Raw genomic sequence first — 7,472 nt, forward strand, 5'->3', positions numbered from 1 at the left:
TACGTGTGTGCTAGGTGCACGGTGTGCCGTGTCACTGGACGGTGGGGCTGCCTCGGTCTACCTTTTTGCCTTTTTGTTAGCCTATAGCTCTATGGCAACTTGTTTGGTAGATTGTCTCTCTTTTGTCTCTTTGTACATGTTTGCCAATTTTTTGCCTTACCCTCTATGCGCTTGGTCCATGTGTGATGCATTGTTGTGCTGTGGGGCTTGTAATTGCTCTTCATGTCTATGTGTGCCATACACCCGGTCTATTTTGTGGTTGGTCTGTTTTGTTGAGGCCAAACCTTGCATGGCTCCTCTCACCATCATGTGAGGTGCTCTGCATTCTCCTTTGTTTTTTCTTGTGAGGGTGCAGCACAGGGTTTACATGCGTGGGCGCTGTTGTTTGCCTTTTATGTTGTGTAGACTTGTTTCATGGGTGTTTGTCCTTGCTCTTCTTTCTTCTCTATTTTTTTGTTGTGCACTTTGTATATGGTTTTATTGTGTTTCCTTCTTTAATGGTGGTTCATCCCGTGTGTACAGGTTTTCCTGTTTGTTAGACATTCTACCTGCCTATGGGCCCTACCGGCTTTCTATTGGCTGTTGTCCTCTCTGTGCTGACGGTTATATAGGGCTAGCATGTGTCCTCTGGCTACCATGTGGGCCACTCTGGCCTCTCCTTACCTTTTTTGCCTGTTAGGCTGCAGCGTGGTGTGCCACTCTCCATTTTGTCGGTCTCTGTTGTTTCTTCTTCTCTATTTGCTCTCCTCTCGCGTTGGTGTTAATGATGGATGGGGCTGCTTTTGGCCTCACCGTTTGCATGTGGGTTGCTTTTGTTGTGTTGTCTCTTACATTGCTGCTCTTCTCATGGTTTGCTCCGCCTATGTGAATAGCCTGCTATTTCCGCACCATTTTCCCCTTCTTTGTTCTTTCTCTTCCTCTCGCTGTGATTTTCTCTTGCTGCTTTTTGCATCCTACCGAGCGATCGTCCTCTTGTCGGCGACTTCTTTTGGCAGGGGCGCTAGTTGGCTTTGCTTCTTGCACTGTAATTTTTTTCGCTCGGTTTAGTTTGGTTCCGTTCTATCTGTGTGTACTCATGGTCAGTCTATGTGTTACGCTTATTTCCAGCAGTGATGGAACTGGATTTGCTCGATAGGTGTTTCAAAGGATCGTGATGGCTTCCCTTCCCTTTGCTTGCTGCGGGTTGTGCTGCGTGCTCGTATGTATTGCTGCCACTTCTTGGCTACCATGTACATGCTTACTGATGCTGTTGATTAGCCCTTAGTTCTTCTGTTGACATTCTTTGTTTTCGATTTACTAGCTTTGTTTTGCTTTCGGCCTTGCTTTCTTCTGTAGGTATGTGCTGCCTCTTCGTTGGACGATTCGGGCTGCAGCGCTTTGGCTTGCTGGTGACGCCTGCTACTATGTGCTCTGCCCTTGTAGCAGGTATTTTCTCCTCTACTCCCTTTCTCTTGCGTGTACTATACCATTCGTTCTGCGTATGTATGCTCTTATGTTGCCTGTATGTATGGTTCATACCGCCGCTTCTGTTTTTCCCTGCATTGTGCTGTTGTTTTGGCATGCTTATAGGCAATGTTTTTCCCCTACCTGTGATGCCCTTATCGCATTTGATGCTTGCTGCATGTTTTGTTTCTTACTAACGGTCGGCTTAGTGGACCATTCTAGCCATTGGTGTTCCCGTTCTTACAGCTCCTCTTACTGGACGTTTTATCTTACTTTATAGCAGATGGTATGTTCGATCAGATCACCTGTCTTGCCATCCATGCATGGTTTCTTATATTGTCTTGGTTTTCTTTTCTTCCATCCTCATACCTTGCCTATTCGGTTCTATGGTCCATGCGTTAGCTGTTCGGATAGCTGTTGTTTGCGGTTCATCTGTTTTGCTGCTCAATGAGGCTACACAGCGTTGTATGATTCCTTGTCCATTGTATTTATGGGAGTTCGATTTAGCTGACAGCCTTCTAGCTAGTATCGAGTTCGTTGTTCCCTCGCCACATAATCTGGCTCAATTACGTTTGATTTACTTGTGGGTTACGACCTATGTTCCACTTAGCCATGCTCATGACCAAACAACTAGAGAAGCTCTTCGATATTTGCAACGTTCGTATGCTTTTGTAGTTGATGATAACAACTTTCCTTCAATGGTGGCGTATAGAAGATTAGCACGGGATGCTATTCATGTTGTGCTATCGGCGTGTGGTTGTATTGCACGCCTTGCCTTGTGTTCTCAGCCTACGCGCAGTGTAATGATGTTCTTCGTAGATGCAGTGTGCTGTGGTTTAGTTTCTTTGTTGAGCACAGTGAGCGTCTTGGCTATCTATGTGCATAGCTAGACTTATAATGGCTTTAGTTGTATATGTGTATTTCTATTATATGTTTTCGTTGTTTATTTCGTCTTACAGTTCTTTGCCTATATTTTTGGGCCTTGCTGTGGTATGCACTCAGGATGTCAAGAGATCATGCTAATAGACCACATGCACTTCGTTTGTGTTAAGATAGGCAACGTGATGTCTCTTTGGCCACCCAATCTGCTATGTACATGCAGCGTTTAGTGCCGACGTTACATGGATCAACTGCAGTTCGCACGTCCAAAAGGCCACGCTCGCTTATGCAATTTAGGCCTAGCATAATTGCATTTAATAGGCAGTGATGGTCTTTGCTTCGGTCCGAGCATGGTCCACTGTCTTCCATGACCAGTCGTAATGGTATGTTGTGTGTTGTATGCGTTGTCTTCCCAATATTTCGTTCTATGTGTGTTTTTGTCCTAAGCTATGGATTCGCTACAGTTGTTGCTGGCCGATTGAGTCATAATTCAGACGGCCTAAGTAAGGACCATGTTGTCTTGCTGAAGGGTTGTGCTTTATACCATCTATGCTTCTAGGACATATGACATGCGATCAAAGAGATTTCTTAGACAAATTAGGTCATATAACTCGTTGTTTGCTTTTACATCGATGGGCGCATATGTCGATAAATCGATCAACACTAGAAATGCACCGTATGTTTTCAAAATAAATGGTGTGGTGCATCATAGGATTGGCACTCCGGGGCCACTCCGTCGTTGGTCGCTAATTCAGGCCAAGCGGGCCCACTCCAATCCGGTACCGCAACCACCCCTATCTGTGGGCCCCTCTTCCAGGCATTGGAGGAGGCCAATAGTATGATCCTGTGGGGTCTCACTGCCTAGATGCAGAGCGTCGAGGTAGCGTCGGTTGAGGTCTGGCAGGAGTGGGCCACGATGGAGGAGGCAAAGGGGAGAGCCAAGGAAATCGTGGACCGAGGGTGGTTTGACAACCAACAACAGTTGGAGTGGCTAGGGGAGCAGCGGGATCGGCTGCCGGCCGTGATGTGCCAGACGGAGGAGGAGTAGATTGAAAGTGCATCTAGGCCCCTAATTTGTTTTGGTGATTAATGACAATCAATTGATGAGGACTAATGATGTGTGTGAGAATGTGAAGGTATAAATAGTCCTCATGAAAAAGTTGTTGTTGCGCCGCCCACATGGAAAGAGAAGAAAATTTGGTATATTCATGTTGGCGTGTGTGTTTACTTTGAATTTGAGTTAACTAGGAATGTCGTACTATAAAGAGGGGTATGCAAATAAAATCTAGGAATGAATCCGGTGCTTGGAAATATTTTTGAAGTGCATCTTTTGCTATCTTTTGGATGTTGTGCTGAAATTTACGGAAGTTCCGAAGGTACTGTCGGAACTTCCGAAGAGGTCAGAATCGGTTATGTATAATTCACGAAAGTTCCGAAGGAGACATTCGGAAGTTCCAAAGAAGCCAAAATCGATTCTGTAAGAATCACGGAAGTTCTGAAGGAGACCTTCGGAAGCTCCGAAGAAGTCAGAATCGGTTCTGTAAGATTCACGTAAGTTCCGAAGGTTCTGACCGGAACTTCCGTTGACTTGACTTTTCGCACTTGACTTTGAATTTTCTAAGTGTTGGGTGCTGTTACTTTGAGCTGACCGGAAGTTCTGAAGGAGACCTCCGGAAGTTCCGAATAGAGAATCTTTTGCCCCAACGGGCAAAAATTGAGATGGGGGTATAAATACCTCCCAACTCCCAAAGCTAGGGTTGCCGCTTCACTTGTTCATCTCTATGCCCTTGGCTTGCATTTCTTGAGATTCACTTTGAGTCTTGCTTTCTCACTTCCTACTCTCCACGGATCTAAGTGATTTGGATTTTGTGTGTGAGAGTTGGTTGTTTTCAGTTGGTTTGAGTGCTCGGTGTTGACTTCGTGAGAAATTTCTTGAGCACTAGGTTCATCCCCAAGATTCCTTGCAAACTTGTTACTCTTGGTGGTTGAGGACACCAAGACGGCTAGGCGTCGTTCCTAGAGCCGCCAAATTCTTATGTTGCGCCGGGAAAGGTTTGTGAAGGTTGGGTCTCACCTTCGAAAGGGAAGAGACAGCTCGAGTGAGGGGGAGTGCACGAGTGCAACCCCGAGGAAAGGGTTGTAGAACCCGGCTCAAGTTTGAGCTCCTCAACGGAGAGTACAATCCCCTCAATGATTGGAACTTCGGTAAAAAGTCTCCGTCTCTACTTGTGGTGATTTCTCTCTAACTTGTGATTTGAGCCTTGCTTTTGGTTGATGCGTGTACTCTAGTTGCTGATTGTGCAAAGCTTGGTGGTGTTTTGCCTTTTTAAGGTTTGGTTGGCTAGATCTACTTATTTATCGTTCTAGATCTGGTGCTGTCGGAAGTTCCGAAGATCAACGGAACTTCCGAAGGCCGGAAGTTCTGAAGCTCCTGATTGGAACTTCTGAAAGTCTCAGCTTTCGCTATTTAGGTTTAATTTTTAAATTGCCTACTCATGCCCCCTCTAGCCCCTGATATACTCTTTCACGGATCGCCTCTAGGATCGCCGTCTCCTTACTAGAGGCAGCAAAGGAGAAGCTGCTGGACGCCCACCGTTCCTCCACCGACGCCGTCCGACAGGCCGAGGCCACCGTGGAGGAGCGGGAGCAGGCAGTGGCAAGCATCGAGGCCTGGTTGAGATGTCACGCCCTGAGTTTTACCCTAGCTAACAATTAATTAAATAATGTATTAAAAATAATTTGTTTAATTAAGTAGTGTGTAAATTTAATTAATTAATTGGAAGCTTTTTGGAATGTTCTAAAATGCTCCGAAAGCATTTTAAATTATTAACGAGATTTATATTTGAATTGCACTAAATAAAATTTGTTTAAATAAACTTAATAAAAATCGGCAAAATTGGAGGCAATTTCTGTTTTTTCCTCCTTTCTTTTTTCCTTCTTTCTTTCTCCTTTTTTATCTTTTCCTTTTTCTCCAGCCAGTGCCGAACTCCCCTCCCCCTCCCTCCTGTGTACGATCTCCACCTCAACTCCTCCTCTCGCACGGTCGCACCTCTCCCTATCCCCAAGCCATGCGCCCCCATCTTCCCCCAGGCCGAGCCCCACCTCTCCCTCACGGTAAAATCTATTTCCAATCAATTAGGATTCTATTTCTTATCCCTTTGAAATTTTATCTATTCCTTTTTAATAGGGGATGGATTCTTAGATTTATCTCTAGCTCTCCCCTATAAATACCCCCTAGGGCCTCGCCTCTTTTCCCCGTCTCCCTCTTCCGTGCACCTCCAGCCGCCTCCTGCCGTCCTGCCCTAGCAGCCGACCAAGCCTCTGGCCTAGCCGACGTCGTCTCCCCGCCAGGTCGCCTCCTCTGCCCCTCCTTGCCGCTGATCCTCACTGGTCGTCCTCATCGTCGATCCTCTGCTATTGTCATCACTGTTTTGCCGTGCCGAACAGTGAGGAACGGTAGGAATCCGTGCCTGATCTCTCCACCAAATCTTAGGTTCGCGTATGTTTTACTCATGCAAATCAATCTATTTTTGATCTACCGTGTCATTGCTTAGATTTTCTAATCTAATTAGCTAGCGTGAGATTAATGTACGGTGCAGAGTTAAATTCCGTACACGTAGATTGGTTTTACGTTAAAGTCATGAGATCCCTGTTTAGCGAGTTGTTAAATCTCGATTTAACGGGTCATTAAATCCTATCGCTGTTCTGCTAACAGTTCATAGGTTCTCGTTTCAGTTCTGATTCGTCTCAACGAATCTTTGATGCGTGCACGATATGATTCTATTATGCCAATGCTGTGCTGTTAGCAAATTTCTCGAGTCACGGCCAAACCTGCGCTCGAAGTCCTCATCGCCTCCTTTGGCCCACTCCTTTTCTCTCTCCTCCAGGCCAACAGGTCACCGACCCAGCCAGCCGGCCCACTTCCCTTCAGCCCATCTCCTCTCCTCCCCTTTCCTCTCCGCTGGCCCAACACCCCCGACCCACTCCTTCCTCCCTCCTCTCTCTCCCTTCGGCCTCCTCCCGCGTGGGCCGGCCCATCCTTGCAAGTGTCCCGGAGTCCTGGCCACCTCCCCTAACCTCCCGGGACAGTAACAGGTGGTCCCCACCTGTCAGCCCTGTCTTCCTCCTCTAGCCGCCGCCCGCGTCTTGCCGCCAACACGCGCCACCGAGCCGGCCGTGCCATGGTGCCGTCGCCAACCGCGCCGCATCGCCGCACCGTCTAGCCCATGGTGTGCCCGCGTCCTCGCCGTGCCGCGCCCTCGCGCCCACTCTTCGCCGTCACTGCCGCACGCTCCTACGCGTTTGCCGCCGCGTCGCCCTCGCTGCGTGCGCTTGCTGGTCGTTGCCACGTCGCCTTGCCTCTCGGCCGCGCCCGTGATTCCTGTGTTGCGTCGCCCGCGCTGCGCCGCGCAAGTGCTCGCGCTGCCTCACTGTGGCCACTGCCTCGCATTGCCGCGTCGCACCCGCGCCGCTCTTCCACACACCCACCGCGTCGCACCCGCGCCGCTCTTCATCGTGCCCACCGCGTCACACCAGCGCCACGTCAGCGTGACCGCTTGCCCACGCCATGCACGCCGCCTCCTGCAATCCCACCGCCCGCGCCGATGCAACGGCCGATGCCGATTTCCTGTGCGCCGCCGTCAAGGCCGCCGCCTCTTCCTCCCTCGCCACCTCGCCGCCATGCCGGATGTGCCTTGGCGTCGCATTGCGCCGCTCTCCGCCCGCGCCTGTGGTCCACAACCGCGCCACGCCGCGCGCTGTAGATGTTGGTGTCGTTGCTGTATCGCGTGGCCACATCGCCCCACCGTACCCAACCAAGCTATGCCTCGTCGCCTCACCTGCGTGCCTGTGGCCTCTGTCACGCCTCGCCCACACTAGCCCCTCTGTGCCCTCGCCTCGCTGTCGCGCTGCTGCTCCACCGCCGCACCGATCGCACTCCATCGGCGCGCGTGTGCCGCTCGCACCACCGCAACCACCTTCCACTCTCCCCGGGTGCCGCCGACCGCCGCCCGCACATCCCGGTGTCGCGTCCCGGCCGCGCCGCTAACCACCTCCCCGCCCTACGCGCTGGCCACCCCTATAAATCCCCCCTCCCCTACGCCGCCGCCCGCTTTCCCTTCTCGCAGCCGAGCTCCATCGCCTCTTGTCGT

This window comes from Oryza brachyantha, chromosome 5, assembly GCF_000231095.2.
Source record: "Oryza brachyantha chromosome 5, ObraRS2, whole genome shotgun sequence".
NCBI lineage: Eukaryota > Viridiplantae > Streptophyta > Magnoliopsida > Poales > Poaceae > Oryza > Oryza brachyantha.